Source organism: Opisthocomus hoazin, chromosome 5, assembly GCF_030867145.1.
Source record: "Opisthocomus hoazin isolate bOpiHoa1 chromosome 5, bOpiHoa1.hap1, whole genome shotgun sequence".
Lineage (NCBI taxonomy): Eukaryota > Metazoa > Chordata > Aves > Opisthocomiformes > Opisthocomidae > Opisthocomus > Opisthocomus hoazin.
Window position 1 is genome coordinate 34,442,383 of NC_134418.1, and position 18,567 is coordinate 34,460,949.

An 18,567-nucleotide genomic window follows, 5' to 3' on the forward strand; every position below is an offset into this window, starting at 1 on the left:
CATCTTTCCCTGTTTCCCTTGGAAAATTATTATGCTGACTAATAAACCTTACAGTTCTGAGGCTTTTATGAACTTACAAACCCTGCAGCATTTTAAAGTGCATGTACAGTTTGCTCAGCTGTTTGAACACTTCTCACCTTAGTCACCCTTTCTCCCTGTGAACTCACACCCCAGAATAGCTTTGCATCAATGAAAAAATAACAGCGTGATTGAAACTGTATGCGATCCATGCACATCTATTCCTTCCATGACTAATTAAAGGGGTTTGGGATTTGTCTCCTTTTCTGCTAAAGGAAGCCATGTTGCCAGAGGCTGAGAGCTGGGGAGTCTGGTGTTAAACATGCTCTGGATATAATATCTGATCTTCAAGTGAACCACTTAAACCTCTAGTGATTTAATTTTACCAGCTGCAAAACACAAGTAACAATCATCACCTACCTTAAGACATTCCAATGAAAATGCCATCTAAAGGCATGCTAATAGTATTCACTGAATCCGTTGTACAACGCAATCAAATTCTTTCTTCTGAATTTCCACAGAAGTCCTTGCCATTAAGAAAGTAGAGAATGCAGAGCACACATCTCAACACAAACGTGGAGGTGCAATGTGAACAACTTTGGTGCTACACTGCCCAGAGAAGCTTGGTGTATTTGTCACTTTTCTCCAGGACATCTGTTTTGGAATACCAATTTTTATCTAATACATTAATAGCTGAACAAGAAGCAAAGGATTTCTTCCTATCAGCTATGAAGAATCCACTCAGTGCTAAAGGGTAAACGAAAGAAATTAGTGAAGGAAACAGGGCACTTTGTTTCTCTCTCAGCACCAGACTTCTGTTGCACAACACAAAATATTCTTAAAAGAGCCTCTTTGAGGAACATCCTGCTAACTGCTAAATGGTTTCCAAATTAACATCCATGAAGGATTTTGCTCATAGATGACTGACTCAACCCTACTTTATTTCTACCCGCTAAAAAGATTTAATAGATAAATAAATGGCATCAAGTATTTTCCAAAATATTGCAAATAAGCACTGCACCAATTTCCGTAGGGACCTTGCAGAACACTAAGAAAATGAAGAAGCCTGAACAAGTATTTCTAAATAAAAAGGGAACTGATCCACATAACAGCTTACATCATTTATCCTACTCCATCTGCAAATACCTGAGAAAACTGATTAAGATCATGGTGCCATACAGAACAAGTGAGAGCTGTAAGGTGTCATCCTGTGATTTTTCAGAGTGGAATTCCTCTCCTGAGCTGATGATGTGATCCCCTTGGAAACATAGTCAATAGGTATAAATTTCCCGGAAAATGCATTTTTATTTCATCAATCATTTCCTTAACCAGTGTGAATGCGATACTTGGTACTATGCATTTTTGAAATGCGGGACTAGTTTTAGTACTACAAATAGCTGAGAAAACTGCATCTAAAATGGTGAAAGCAGAAAAAGCATGAAATTCATTCTTGCTTATACATGGGTATTTCTGAATGCTAGAAAACACACCAATTACCAGCACATTTGGGGACTTAAGCTTGAAAACATCTGGAACGTCAACTGAACAAGCCCAGCTGCATCACTTACCTAGTATTTAATGCAAAGAAATACACTGTGCTGTGTCTTATCCCTGGCATTTATTCCAGGAAAAAATTTTTTCCTTCTTAATTTTTCAAATCATGTTTAAAAAAACAATCCCAAAAGCCAAAGTACCAGCCCCCCCCAGAAGATACTCACAATTGTCACTTCTTTGGACAACGAAAGTAATAATGATAAATGTCATTAAAAGAACCTTTCAGTGGCTCTCAAAATCAGGCAATATTATACACCAGTCTGTGGAAGACCCGGCAGATGGACTTTAGGAGTGTACATCTGTAACACACCCAAACTTTTCACCTTTGGGAGATGGCTGCAATATCGACATTTGTATCCTGGTGTTTCAGAAACTACAGTAACAGTGGGTTGTCGAGGCAGAGCATGAGCAGTCATCACAATGGGCAGTACCAGGCTGATTAGCAATGGAGAGGAAAGCAGATACCGGAAATATGCTGTACTGTGGCTAAAGCTGGAAAGAAAAGAAAAAAAAAAAGTCCCAAACAGCTTTCCTTGATCTTAATAAATGAAACAATGATAATACTTTGAATTATTTTCTGATTTCTGGAAGGAATTGAAAAAGGTGGTTGAACAAATACAAGAAAGGAATAAAATCTACCCTTTTTGGATTGGGAGATGTGCTTTCTCAGTGACCATGACCACAGAAAAGGAGAGAAAAATAGAATTTCTACCAATAAAATGAGTTTTTTCTTCAACATGCCACACTGACATAATATTTTAAGCTATTCTGAGTCATTACAAACCACAGTCACAGGAAGGAAGTGAAGCTCCATTCATGTTTTCCACATCTATATTCCAGTGCATACAAAAACCATACAGCACTCCTCAATACATTTTCTGAATACTTGACAATGCCTTAAATCTAACCATGGTTGCATGTTGGCACTTTCTTCCTGTACTTAGAGGTGGAAGACTTATGAAGTGGTGTCCTTCATCTTTTGAAGTTTGTAGGAGACTTTTTTTTCTTTTAAGTACACATATTACAAGGTTTGGAGAGGGTAAAGTCAACAAACTGTGCCCAGCAGCTGGAATACAGAGCAGAGAAACCAGCTTCTGTTGGGGTTGAGTCTACAGCTTTAGATTAGTCACTAGGAAAGCTCAGTCCTCAGACAGAGGTGCTTTGTTCTCATCACAGAAAATCCCATTGCCCCCTGAGAAGCTAACACTCTCAGAGGCCTCATCACAGTTCTGTTTATGGCTTTTTTTAAGGCTGGGGAATGCACAATGACCTGAAGTGCTACGTACTAGCACTCTTCTCTCAGCCTTGAACTGCGCTGACTCTAAATACTCAGAAGTGATCCAAGCAGACATTATTTACAGAAGCATATGACACAATATGCACAATGCACATCAGATGAGTTTGTGTTGATAATGATCCCTAGAAAAGCCATTTATATGCATACAAAATAGATTAACTCCCCACACTATGGGTTGCCCTGAACGTTTACTGATCTATGTCTAAAACCAGTTTCTTCCTGTGATAGAAATATATTAAAGTGAAAGTTTATAAGAATTCAAAACTTAGTTGACTCCAGTGAGTAGAAAGAAACTGATAGCAGATTGCTTGCTGTGTCACAAGGCCCTGTTTGCAGGCGTTAATCTAAGAAAGAGACCAAGTTTCCACCATGCAGGCAACACCACCACTGGGCTACACAGTCAGGTTTTCACCAGGCTGCTGAGAGTTAGTTAGCAAAACAAGTGTTGTAACAGGAAAATAAGACAGTGGCAACACCTCTGGTGCAGGCTGTTACTTCAGGTAATTACCCCAAAACAGAGAAATTGCAATCAGGCTTCCACAGCCAAGAGAAATAGCCTTCAGGGCATCACCTCTGTCTTCTAGTGTATCCTCTGGATGTCTTGCTGCTGTTGTGCTTCTTTATCTATATTTCTTTGGCCTGGTGAAGAGTAAGTCAGCACAGAACAGTAGGGTCTCCCTCAAGGAAGGAAAGGTCTTTATTTATACCCCACGAAATTCATACCTTTGAAAGAATGGACACTATAATCAAAGTTCACATTCCTACTCAAGCAGGTCAGCGTCAGCTGACAAGCTGGTACTGCTGCTCCCAGCTCTGCAGTCAGTCTCTCCCGTTTCTGTTTTAAGCTGCTGCATTTTGCATTAACTGATATTCCATTAGTGCAAGAGCTTATCATGTCAGCTTAACAACAGTACAGTGGGTGAAAATCATCCCTTTCACTGGAAATAAAAAAAGATATTCAAGTTACTTAAGTACACAGAACAGAAAATTTGTATCAGACTATTTGGAACAGCTGCCACGAGAAACAGTTTAATTCACTGCTTCTCAAATGTGAGTAAAATTGGACGCTCTGACTTGACCAAGAAAGTATACGTGTTCTTCATGCTACACAAGCATGGCTGAATTTGCTTTATCTGACACTTACAAAAAACACAAGGATGACAACATTCTCTTCTCCACACAGAAAGCAGTCAACCTTGTACCTATCTGACTGTGTCCTCAACTCTGCAGATCTCTAATCCATGACTGGGACTCTGTCCTTATCAAGAAGTTAACTTGAGCAAACTTGCTACCTTGGAAGGTAAGGCCATCAGGACATTCCAGTCTCTTACAAATGTCTCTCCTCCAGCTTCTTGCCTCATTTAGAGTCCAACCTTAACACCAGATGAAGTCTGAGCTTTCAGAGCCAGGAAGAAGCAATTAAAGGATGTATCCAGCACACAAATACTTCCAGGGGAAAAAAAGGAAGGCTCTGTAGCAATCCCTCACGTCTTTAAGAGGATGTATGCCTTGGCCAATAACAGCTTAACAACAGTTATCTTATGTACTGTCAGACTGATCCCCACATTGATCATCTGCTGGACTGAAATTCAAGATGCATGACACCAACCTGCAATGCATAGGCCAAAGGCATACGCAGAAATGATAGCTTGCTATTAGGTTTTTCTATGGGTTACCTAGCAGTGCAACATACAACGTGCACAGTTTTCAGTTTGGAAAAGTCCCTTCTGACACTAGATGGGATCAACTTACATCATGACAGACTGCAGGAGTTGTGCATGCCCTATGAGAGATCTAAAGGCAGATTTCAACGGCTGCTACAGACTATCCTCTCTGTACCAGTAGGACACAATCACATAAAAACAGAGTTGGGTGTCCTCAGAACAGCATCGCTGCAAGACCAGAAGATGCCACTGAATGTGCTGCTCCTGCAGAGTCCAACCAGACGGGCCTGCCAAGGACAGACAGTGTGTGGGAAGCAATGCCTGCAGCAACGGGGCTTCAAACCAGAGCACCTTGGCCGTGCTGCAGCAGGGTAATTTGGTACTTTCCCACACGGTCAGCCAGTTTTCCTGGCCAGCAGGAGAGAGATGTAGCAGAAACATCTTTCTTTTAAAGGATTACTCCTGGCTCTGGAGAGGTCTGTAATTTTTGGCAGGCTTCTGATGGGCTGTGCAAAGGGAAAAGGAACCTCTTTGCTCTCTCTCCCACACTGTAGCCACACAAGATCCAGTCATAACGTAGCTCTTAATAAAGAAGCACAGATGTGCCCTGTAGGCACTTGAAGACTAAAAGAAAAAAAAAAACAACAAAATGTTCCTATGTGTTTCATAAATTGGTATATATGCATAATGCAACCTACTATCCTAGATATAAATGAAATATCTTCAAAAGTATTGAATCCTTTGTGAATTTTCTCAGTGGATCGGCATGAAGCTATTTAGCCCAGATGTTTCTATAATTCTGATGCATTAGGAGATGCACGGCATTGTGGCCAAGTGTTAACATAGTGAACTATAATGTAAAACATGTAAAGATACTGGCTTCCAAAGTTATTAGAAGTTTTCACTCTAACCACTCTGCTTCCTTATGTGGCTATATTTTCTTTACAATACACACTTACATTTTATCGCACACAGAAGAACAACTAAAAACCTCCCCTCTCCCCCATCAAAACATAATTCTGTATGTTCCCTGAAAGAACATACAGGGGCCAACTTATAGATTGACCCAGAGTCTTTCAGAAATGGAAATCTCATCTCTGAACAGCAATGAACAGCAAATGTCATACTACAGGCAAATGCAAGGCCAACAAGACACAGCTGGGTACCACATGAGCAGGTGAAGAAGTGATGGTGAGATTTTTGATGACAATTTGGTGTCCAAAAGACAGAGTGTCTCACTGCATGGTTTTAGTTTGCATCTGTAATGGATTTAGGGATTTGTAGAGGTAGTTTTAACGATATCTAAGCAGGTGCAATATCTATGTTGGAATGGCCTAACCAAGGTAAGAAGCAAGAGCAGGAATATGAAGTAGCACAAAAAAGGTAACAGCATATGCTTAGAAGGATGCAAGATAAAGAGTGCAAAGAAAAAATACTGGCACTCTATAGAAGAACGATGCAATGGAATACGTTGCAGTGAGAGTCCGTTCAGAAAAATCTGTCACTGTAATTAATTATTCAGAAGAGCTGATACTTCAGAGCTCATTTCTGAATGATCTACCTGCCAGGATGTGAGCTGAGAGTTCTGTGACTTCAAGACCTTGTTAGCTTTAAAGGACAAAACGCAATCCTAAATTAATGAAAACGAACTCCTCCTACAGCTTTGAACTTGCAATCACAACTCCGTTTTAAGGGAGGTAGTTGCTAGAGTACACCTCACACTTAGACAGAAAACTAGTACCGAGAGATGGAATAAATTTCATTATTGTTCAAGCGGGTTTTGATCCAATTTTTTTTATTGAAACAAAAATGCTGAAACTTCAGTTAGGTCTGGAGTTTCTCATGCCTTTTTAAGGCAAACAAATGTTGCTTGAGTTTAGGTTGTATAGAGCGTACTGGTGCAATCTACCATGGAATATCACACTGACTGCTAATATGCTGATTATCCTCCACAGTAAAGTAGGCCATGGAGGGTTTTTTTCAATTCTACAAGATAAATGTTTGGTTACCAAATTTCCTGTATGCCATTTGCCAACTATTCTGCCTTTTTTTTTCCCCATGGCTACACAACAATTTGTCATTAGACTGTACTTCCCAGCATAACCACTTCAATTCACATTTCCAGCTGCTACTTTTATTTAAAAATATTTTGGGACTTTCAATTAGTCAGATGAGAAACCTGTATATCAGAAAAATGAGTTTGTAAAGCCATAGCAGGTGGCAGAATTTGTCCTCCTATGTTACAGAGCTTAATCCCAAACCTTGCATTATTCACAGATAATTCAAACCATTCTATTCTTTTCAAGTTGGATACAGTCCTTGATAACTGTTCAACAAAAGCTGATGACATCTGTAACCGCTAGATAGCTCTCTTCTCTTTAACAACATTCAACATGCACAAGATTGTTCTACACTGTTTCTAAATTACTGCTCTAAAATTTAAAAGTTAATTCCTGTATCATCCATTTCATCTTTATCTATCTGCCAGCTCAAAGGTTAAATGAAGTAACAATCATGTAATATTCCTTTAGATCATGATTATTTGAAAAAGGAAAACATATGGAGTAGTGAAAAAAAGAGGCGTAGTCTTGAGCTATCTCTCAAAGTATGAAAATATCGTCAAATAGCCTTTACTGTCATGCTTATTTGTGAACCCAAAACTTCCAGACAATTAATGACCTGAATATTGTAAGTTATCTCTTCCAAAATGAATTTTAAAATGTGTGACAAAAAAAATCCAGAATAAGAAAGCACTAATGACCAAAATGCACATTTGCCTTGGGTTTACTCACTTCCTTCTCTATCACTTCTTATCCTGTATGAGCTTTAATAGAGACATCCCTAAATGACTGGTTTAGAAAATTAAAGTTCCACAGCAAAGAATGCCAAAAATCATGGCCAAAAGCAGACTTCTGTTGAGAACCCAGTATTAATGTGCAGAAAACACAGGATAACTACTCCACCTGCAAAAGCTACATAACTTTCATTCTGAAAATTCTGCTCATGTTACTTCAATGTGACTAGTTCCTGTTCTTACAATTTAACCAAAATGTGTATTGGGGAATGACGTTGACTCAACTCCTGCAATTTAACCACTGATAACAAAGGCCATTACCCAGCAGCACCTGAATGTTTCATGTGGAAACTTCATGCATCTTCATTGGTAAACAAAAGCATTTTTTCTCTATTTCAAATAAAATCCTGAGTAGTGAAATAATAGCTTAAAAATTGCAATTATTACTCACTGAGATGCTGCAAATATCTCAATTCTTTTTTCCATGGAACTACTAACTAGACTATTGTCTTTCTCTACTGAATAATAGACAGTAAGGAGCTCATCAAGAATGATCGTTTGTATTCTCCAGTTTCCACACTTCATTTTGCAGAATTACTTCTTTCCTGTATAATTTTCACTGATGTTCAGCTAGCTCCCAAATGGCTCACAGAGTCCGCTTTGCTTAACTAGCTTTAGTTTCTTCCAGAATCCAATTGTTCCAGCTAAATCATTTTCTTAATATATATCCCAAACTTCTGCTTTTTGTGTTTGTATGTGAAATATGATGCCAGAAGAAATATGGCATTTGTGAGTACATATAGTGACAGGCATTGACATAGCAAAATGCCTGCAGAGGAGAAACAACAGCTCCAACAGCTGAACTGAGAGAAGCTAATTCACTAATATTTCAAGAATGTGTCACCGAAAAGCACTGGAAAGGAAATAAATAATCACAGCTAATATATTCAGCTATTGCTCTGTCCATTCCCAGTACCAAAACCTTTTCTCTCAAAATTCTCTCGTGAGAAAAGTAACAAAACTTAGGGTGACTCAAATATATTTACATATGAGGCCAACATTATCTGTAGGCTTTAAAGCTCCCGTTTTGTTGATCATCAAGCCTGTAGATTGGCCAGTCCATAAATTACTATATTTGTTTTCACTATTTAAATATAGCATATCTCTGGGTTTGGTGCAGTGTTTCTTGAAATTAAATTTATCTTGACTTCACTCGGATTTAAGAGCAGGAATATACTGCTGAGTTGTTGTAAAATTTGTTCTACAATATTTCTTGTTTTGTTCAGAAAAATCAAAGAAAGAAAGGATAGCAGTGACTTTTGTAGGAAAAAAAATCCCTCCCCAATGCCCATGCAGGGCAAGGAATGCCATTTATCACGATAAAAAAATAGTGCTGTGACAGGAACAATTGCAGGTCCCCAAATTCAGTGTATGTGTGTGTAGTGGTTTAGGTATAGTTGGTCTCATCTCGAGTGGGGTTAGTGCTGGTCCTATTTTAATGATTCTGTGGTTGTACTTTAACATTTACCTCATTGTTGACATGGGGAACTGCAGCACTGATCATCTACAGAGATGAAGATCACTGTCCATCAGATCTTCGTAATGGTATCTTCCCATAAACTATTGATCTATTTTTGTCACTCTCAGGACTTAAGGAGTACCATTTTCCTTTTCAGCAAGGCAACGCTAGCATTCATTATAAGCATTTACACCAGCAGCAGCCACTTTTGAGAGACAAGATCAATTTTTGATGGATTAGCTGCAATATTAGATCAGATGCAGAGTATTTAACGTTCAAAAGTATTATTCCACTGTGGTCTTGCAATACATTGTAACAATACATTGTTGCAATAATTTCTCTCAAATTCCATTAGGGATGTGGGTTATAAAATATTTCTAATTAGAAGTGTAAATATATATCAGAGCCACAGTATCTAGCCAGCTTGTTTTCCTAGACATACCAGCAGAGAAGGTTGATTTTATATAGTAGCCTCTTCTCGTTACAAATCCATGCTTGTCATAGAGGTTTCTTACAGTGATGGACGGATTTGGACTACAATGCAGCCAAACACTAAGTTATGATTTTTCATATTTGACATGTCTTCATTTCCTCTTCCTTACCCCTGCCCCCTCAGGGATTCTCCAGATCCAGTAGGAGATTGCTCACCTGGAATGTAAAATCCAGGGCCTCCACCTATGAAATCTATTTATTGATTACTCTTCTGAGAGCACTTGTTTACATTCCACCCCCACCACTAACAACTTCTTCACATCTTTACTCCGTCCTAGCTACTATATGTCACTCCTTTTCCTGGGTTTCCAAGCTGCCTTTCTTACCCCTTCACCCAAAGCATGTAAGATGCAACAACCACAAGCTGCTGTACTGTTCAGCATTTGATCGTGTCCTTTTGCCGTTCAAACCCACCTGCAGATGCTCATCTGCTACTACATAAAATTTGTCCCACTTCAAAACCCGACACAGCTATTTCCCCCACTATTTATACTGATTGTCAAGCTTTGCAGTGGCCTGTCCCTCCCTATCCATCACCAAGTATCACCCCTGTCCATCTGTTTGTCACAGTGCCGTGCAACCACTCCATGTGCCTTTCCCCACACAAAGCTCATGCAAGGCACAGGAGCATCTTCTAAAGACTCATCTCTGCTCTACACTGAGCAACGACTAAAATGAGCTTGTAAAGGGTATCTCATTTTCCCTCTCCCAAGATAAATCCTCTTCCCGTTTTTCTGTCCTCAGACTGGAAACACCTGAGAGCCAGCATCAGAATTAGGACGATTCCACAGACCCTCACTGAGGGCAAGCGTATTGCACTGGGCAGAATCAGCCATATACACAAATTTATTCCCTGTTCACATGCAAAATACTTTTGCAAGATCAAAACATATATTTCAGAATTTGGCCCAGCAAAATATTGCCTTTTCATAGTTTTCCTTCTGTTTTTATGGGTTTTCCAAGGGCACCACATCTTGCACTCATAAGCTTTACAGAAAAAGTGAAAGTGACCATGTCACATCTGCTGAGACCTGCCAGTACCTTTATGAAAGCATTGTGCCAAACATAAGGAATTAAAATTGAGACCCAATCTATGTGATACTTTTTTTTTTCAAAGTACAGTGCAAACCACAAATTAGGATGGCACATCAGCTGCAACTTAGCTTGATTCCCTGGTTGACTCTCCCTGAAGAGGGAAGATCAGAACAGACGAAGATTTTATTAGCTTCAATCGATCATGGCATTCAGTGAAAAATGGATACATTAAAAAAATAAAACAAACAGCAAAACCCAAATACAAAAGAAGGGAGCAATCTGAATACAGTAAAATTCTGACCCCACAGTAAATTAAGGGACAGAAGTCTAGTACACTTCAAGATGTGCAATTGCTATCCATATGGAAGCCATTCAGTTAGATAGCACTCTCCTGGTAGGAAAGCACTGAAGCCTCATACACTTTGCAGCTTTTCAGTGCAGCAGCTAGGCACATAGTCACCAAAAGGATGCACAAGACAAAGGGAAAGCTTCAAAACAGACACAAACCATGCTTTTTTGCCATTTTACATTCAAGAAATGTCAATACTGTGCTCCTTAGATAGTAGTCTCTGTGATAGTTTCTAAAGAAAAAAAAACCAACAAAACACAGCATCTGATGATGTGAAAACATCTGCTGTAATGCATTCCTTTGTCCTTGAACAGTTTTTCCTTAATTAGAAACTGTGTTACACCTCCAAAGCCCTTCTTTCTGTTGTTCATGGTGCTGTCTGCTGCAGCATGTCGTCATCCTAACTGAAGGAAATTCATCAATATTGGTCCATGCACACAATCACTGTTCCAAGGTGATTATAGTTACTCATGCAAAATAAAGTAACAAGATAATTATGACCTTACTTAGTCCAGGATACAAAATTATTATGTAAAGACTGGAAAGTGGGTTTTCTAGCTCTCTGGTCTCCAAGACCGTGGCAAAATCATGCTCTGGGATCTCTGGGTTTTCACCTTTACAAAAGCATGTGCTCAGATTTGCTAGCAGAACATGGCAGATCTCAACCAACAACAAACCAAACCAATTTTATTTTTTCTCCTCTTTGTAAACATGCCTGAAATAATAACCAGTGAAAGTAAACTATCCCTATTGGGCAATTTTTGAATGGATATACCTAGGTTATTGTTAATGCAATAACCTTTAGCATACTGAGAGTTACACAACCAAAACCTATAAATTAGCTTTTAAAAGAATAAATGATCTGGCGTTAATAGTGGTAAACAAACAAAACAATAAAAATGCAAAACAAGCTACTGCACTGAATATATTGCTTTCATAAGGCATAAGAGAACTCAATTTTTTTAAATTTAAACAACGCTGGCACAAAACACCTATATCATAGTGCCAGAGGTATACAGAATTCAGTGGCCTGTCTAAAACTGGGCCTTACCTTGTCGTGAAATAAAGCTGTCCTTAACTGTGGGGTCAAACAAGAATTTAGTACTTTAGTCCATTACATGGACTGCGGGAGCAAAGAGGAAAAAAAAGACAAAGTTCCTTTCCATTAGGCAACAAGTGCTGTCTGTGGTTAAGGAGATGACACTTAGCTAGCTGAACAGCTGGTACGGGATGAGACTGAGACTGCAAACTACTGAAATCAGTGGAGGTTACAGATGTGCAGTATCCTGACAAAACCAGCATTTTCAAGCTTTCAAGCACAAGACAGTTTCAAAAGCACCCAAGCAGTTCCAAGCACATGAAAACAAACTATGTGATATGTGTTCTATCTCATAGCCTTCTATGATGGCTTGACTGACTGGGTAGACAAGGGGAGAGCAGCGGATGTTGTCTACCTCGACTTCAGCAAGGCTTTTGACACAGTCTCCCGTAACATCCTCCTAGGGAAGCTCAGGAAGTGTGGGCTGGATGAGTGGACAGCGAGGTGGATTGAGAATTGGCTGAACGGCAGAGCTCAGAGGGTTGTCATCAGTGGTGCAGAGTCTAGTTGGAGGCCTGTAACTAGTGGGGTCCCCCAGGGGTCAGTACTCGGCCCAGTCTTGTTCAACTTACTCATCAATGATCTGGATGAAAGGATAAAGCGTACCCTCAGCAGGTTTGCTGATGACACAAAGGTGGGATGAGTGGCTGATACACCAGAAGGCTGTGCCGCCATCCAGCGAGACCTGGACAGGCTGGAGAGGTGGGTGGAGAAGAGCCTGATGAAGTTCAACAAAGGCAAGTGCAGGGTCCTGCACCTGGGGAGGCATAACCTCATGTAGCTGTATAGGATTGGGGCTGACCTCCTGGAGAGTAGCTCTGTAGAGAGGGACCTGGGTGTCCTGGTGGATGACAGGTTAACCATGATCCAGCAGTGTGCCCTGGTTTCCAAGAAGGCCAATGGCAGCCTGGGGTGCACTAAGAAGACTGTCCAGCAGTTTGAGGGAGGTTCTCCTCCCCCACTATGCCCTAGTGAGGCCCCATCTGGAGTACTGTGTCCAGTTCTGAGCTCCTCAGTTCAATGAAGATGAGGAACTACTGCAGATAGTCCAGCAGATGGCTACAAGGAAGATGAGGGGACTGGAGTATCTCTCCTACGAGGAAAGGCTGAGGGAGCTGGGCTTGTTTAGCCTGGAGAAGGCTGACAGGGGATCTTCTAAATGCTTGTAACGATCTTAAGGGTGGGTGTCAACAGGATGGGGCCAAACTCTTTTCAGTGGTGCCCAGCGACAGGACAAGGGGTAACGAATCATAGAATCATAGGTTGGAAAAGACCTCTAAGATCACCAAGTCCAACCACCCGCCCAACAACACCATGCCTAATAAACCATATCCCGAAGTACCGTATCTACACATTTTTTAACACCTCCAGGTGACTCAACCACCTGCCTGGGCAGCCTATTCCAATGTCTGACCAATGGGCACAAACTGAAGCATAAGAAGTTTCATCTGAACATGAGGAAGAACTTCTTTACTATGAGAGTGACAGAGCAGTGGAACAGGCTGCCCAGGGAGGTTGTGGAATCTCCTTCTCTGGAGATATTCAAGACCCGCCTGGACAAGGTCTTGTGCAGCCTGCTGTAGGTGACTCTAATTTGGCAGAGGGGGTTGGACTAGATGATCCCTAGAGGTCCCTTCCAACCCCTACAATCCTGTGATTCTGTGTTTTAGTCTTCAGGAAAACAAACACCTTGGTTAAAACAATGGACTCTCGTAGATTCTTTGCAAGAGTTCCATAAGGGGAGGTCCAAAGTATGCTTCGCAACTCAAACTAAAAGGACCAGCTGTTCCCAAGGGTGATACAACATTAGTCCTCTCCTTTGAGTTAGGTGCCCATATCTTTCAAATATATGCAGATTATGATCATATCCCATTGTCTGGGAAATACTTGGTCTTTACAAATTGTTTTCACAAATAATTTCCTTCAGTCTCTAAATAATTTTTGGCTTTGCCCCTGAAATTTCAGAGCTGCAGCAGAGAATTTCCACAGCAATTTTGAAAATTGTAAATATCAATGAAATTAGTAAACTGTTAAAGAGATCAATTACCTTTTTTCTAGAGGGACCCCCAATACACAGAGTAGCTATTCTTTTGTGATATAAAACATCTCTTGCAGTTGCTCTGCTGCAATTGCACCCAAAAAGCACACCACAATACTCAGTACAGCTATAATAAAAATGGTTAATTCCATTTGCAAGTCATGAAAGAGTTTGGGTTTCAAACAAAACAAAGTTTATCAAGAAACCAGAGTCATTACATTGCAAGAGCCACCAAATACTCATCATTAATTGTATAGAATTACAGGCCTTGTTTAAAGTTGACCTTGGCCTAGCCAGTGCAATGTTTTGCTTTGTTTGCACTTATCATGTCTGCAAGTCTACTAAGTCTGATCTCTCAAACTACACGAGTCTGTGCCCAAAGCAAATGGAAGATTCCATACTTGTTTTTAAAGTATAAAAAGGAGGACCCAGGGAACAAATTGGTAGTCACCACATGTCACTGAACTGCGATACTGACAAGAATTTGTTCCAAAAATCAGTTTTACTGGTGTCAAAAATAGAATGGTTGAATTGAATGGGGATCTTCTATTACAAACATTTCAGCAGACACAACTTCTTTAAAGGTTCAGGATGTCATTTGGGAGCTAATACTACACAGTGTCTAGCTAGATATACTCAAACAAACTTTAATGCATGACTGAAATTAAACCAAAACTAGCAAACCAACAGGGGCAACCAAGATGATACTCCGATAACTTTTAACAAATTACAGGTCCGGCACAACAGTCGAGGATGTTATCACTACACAACAATATACAAGAATGATGATCTAAAATGTGCACACACATTCACTCACAACGGGGAAAACTCTCACTTGAGGGTACTCGGAAGCTGGGACTACTCACTCCAAAGGGGGAGAGGGCTCACGCAAGGACATCCAGAAGAAACAGTCACTCATCGGAAGATGCTGAGGGCACTCAATCCCAGAAAGTTTCCATGGGCAATGTCTCAATCCACAGGGACAGTCTCCAATCACAGGCCTGCTGCTCCAACTCTCTGCGGGGGTCTCTGGCCAGGGCCCCTTTTATAGTCTGGTTGGATCTGACCTGTGGTCATCTATGGTCAGTGCTCCAGAAGTTTCTCTCAGCTGAGGCACCTCATTGGCTGGGACCCTGCCCGCTGACCAAGGGCTCCCACCTTGCCCCTTCCCACCATGGGGGAACGTGCATGACCAGGGTCATGGTGTCCCAGCCAGGGTGTGGTGGTCAGCACTGACCAGAGGGACGCATGCGTCCACTGCCATGGCAGAGTGCCAGAGGCATGAAAGTAAGGGTGCAAAACAGCCGGCAGCGGTCATGTTGAAGAGCGCTTGGACCTTATTGGGTGGCTGCACCTGCCACTCTGCGTAACAAATAATCCTTTTTGTTCTCAGTATGCTGACATGTGTTTATAAACACCCCTTCTTTTTGAGGAAGGCCAAAATCAATGCCCTGGGGACCCAACGGGAGAATGACTATAACACCAGAGAAAAGCGGTAGATATTGGGAAGACTTTCTTCCATAATATCTTTACCATATCATTCATGCATTTTTTAAAATTAATTAGCTAAGTTTGACTGGAGTAACAAAATATTGACTAACGGTACGTTCTTCGTTCAGCTTGTGATATGTTGCCTTTTGCCTGTAACAAGATTTTGAGTGTAACACCACTTAGGAGTGCTACAGCTATCTCTTAAGAAAACAGCTAAGTCAAAATGCAATGCGTTTCTTCACAGGCAACTATTTGAAAGGTTAATTTCTAAGATGTCTGTCTCCTTTTTTCATTCAACATCTTCTGACAATCAAATCCCAGTGTCTCACACCACTACAAGTTTTACAACATTTTCAGGACAGCTGTGGTTGATGTATGAATTTCTCATCACATCATAGTAGGTGTAAGAAAGCTCATTTGGCATAATTTTTCACCCAAGAATGTGAAAATAGGTCACATTAATAAAAGAAAGTGCGAGATCCTTACCATGCATTCCGCCAGCCAGCAGCTCATACAAAAGCCCTATAAATGCAACGTGAGTACATCCAGACAGAGAACCATGGGCAGCGGGATTGCAGCTATCAATTAAGGAAAATCTGCCTGGAGACAGCCATGCCAAGCACCTGAATCCACTTTAATGGTGGAAGTGGACACATATGCTTGGGGACTTCAAATCCTTTATGAGTAACACTCACTTATGAACAGAGAGCAAACTTTAAGGAAGATTGCAGTAAGTGTGTGGTGTTTGGGGGAGTCCGCAGTTCAACCGCCTGCCCTCAGTCTGGCTGTGTTGTGGCTGCTATCGTTTAGCAATGTGCAGGACTTCTAGTTCAGTATGTTGCGGCACAGATGAAAAGTCAGGACTTTCAAGTGAACTGGCATCAATTTACATTTCCATATCGCAGCTGCTTGCTTTACATTAAAAGGCCTAATGAAAAATTAAGTGAATATTGTTGCATGCTGCAAAAAGTACTTCTTCTGACAAACTGATTAACTAGAAAGCCTCCACCAGTGCTTCTTGGATGCATTCCCAGGAAAATCTCTTGTGTTCTTGCTATTCCTCATTCCCGATAAATAAATGAATACAAAACATTACTCAAATATGGAGAAAGTTATTTTCAACAACTCATATGAAGAATTTTGATAATAGCCTACTTGGTGTTAAACAGACACATATCTCATCATTTACAGAGGGGAGACCATTTCTCATGCTGTATTTGCTCTTAGCTTAACAGAACACTTAGTAGTCCTCCATTTATGAAAAGCAGTGGAATATATAATACTGCAGAAAACTTTACTCCTAAAATATTCTTTTCTTCTACCAATATTTCTTCACAATAACTTGTGAAATTTGTGGAAAAGAAGAACTTAATCTTGAGTCACCTTAATTTGAAAATATTCAAATCATTTCACACCCCTGTGCTTTTATAGGTTATAAATTTTTTGAGCTTTCTTTCATGCGGTATTATACTTGATGTCTGGAAGCACAAGCTGCATTGACATTTGCTCTGAAAGGCAATTTACATCAGTCAAAGCAAAAGGAAACATCACATGTACACTAACAAATTGTAATTACAGAATCACGTATGGAAAAGCTGCACAAGATGCGAATGGAGTGGGGGGGGAGAAGTGAGACACAAAACAAGGATTGAACAGGAAATGAAAAAGGAAAGACTAGAGAAAAGGAGAAGAAAGAAAAGTGAACACTTAGAAGAAAGGAGGCCTCCAGCAATATACAAGCAGAACGCCTGACAGGAGAGATGCAGAAAATTTGGCAGCAGAACTTGAAAGAAAAGCCCCAGTGGGACTGTGACTGGGATGAGCAAAGAAAGGCAGGGAGATGAGGAGAGAAGAGGAGGGAGAGATGAGCTGCAGTGTTGTCTGGCCACAACACAAAATCCTTCCAGCCACATGTCTTGTCACGGCTAGCAGGCAACACAGATAAATACAGTTCCTGAAGATTTGCCCAGGAAACTTAGTTTGTGGGGTGAAAGCATCTGCAGCTCTTCTAGGAGAACCCAAATTAAGTTAGAATATGAGGTTTTTGTTATTATTATATCCTTAATTTTAGAGCTGTAACAATGGTCTAGATCTGTACGACGGTCTTGCTCTTATTCTGGTACAATTATTGCCATTCACCACTTCCTGCTCTTCTGTTCATCCCTGGCATGGCCAGAGTAGCCAGATGCAGACTCTCTGCTGTGCCATTAACTCATTCAGCACACTGGAATCTAAGATGCCTGCTTACATAAAACCAACTAGTGGGTACTCTGTCATGCTAAAATGAACAATAGCAAAATTGGTATGCGATGGGTTCTCAGAAGTGGAAACTGCAAAAGGTGGAGAGTGCTATGATTTGGGTTCCTTTACTGAAGAATTTCAAACATTCCAACCCCAAAGAGTGTACAATGTAGAAAACACTGATCAAGCTAAACTGGCAGGGATTAATCTGTGCAATTCTGGCACTAGCTAGCTTCATCTGGTCCTCCACAGGTATGCTGTGATGTCTAAGGTGTGAAGAGATACACATAGTCAGTCTTTCCCCAAACACAGATGCCAGGTTTGCTTCTACTGTTATCCCTCATTCCTCTTACTGGAGTTGCTGTTCTGTTGCTGGAAGTGTGCTTCGAGCAACCTGATCTTGAAATGCACTTTTCCGGAAAAGTTTTATAGGCTATCCTGAGACTGTTTCTCAGCATGCATCAGACAATGATGCCATGCATTGCATGGATGCCACTGGAGGATTTTATTCCTAACAGTATTTTTTTCTCCTGTGTAGTTCAGTAGCCCTTCATTCTAACATCTTTGGACATGTGGTTTCTCTTTGCCACAGCACAATGGTAGAAATAATATCTCCCTCTGTGATTAGTTTGCTGAAGATCATGAAAACATAGATGCATTATGAACAGAACACTCCTGCAACTCCACGAGAAATAATTGTTTTCTTCCTGGCTCCTCTTCAGTGTTCAACGGTTAACAGGACCAGGCTGCCTCTTCTGAACATAGGAGCTATTAACAGAGCTCTTGGCCGTGTACCACAACAACTTCTGCCCAATCTGATTCAAGAAACATAGTGTCTTTCACAAGGGAGAGGGGAAGAAACATTATGGTAAAGTCTTATTTCGCTCTTTTCATGAGAGCTGACAAGCTGTTGCAGGCTGAGTGACTGCAGGCTGAATTAGTTGGCAAGAAAACCAGTGTTCCTCAAGCTTGGCTC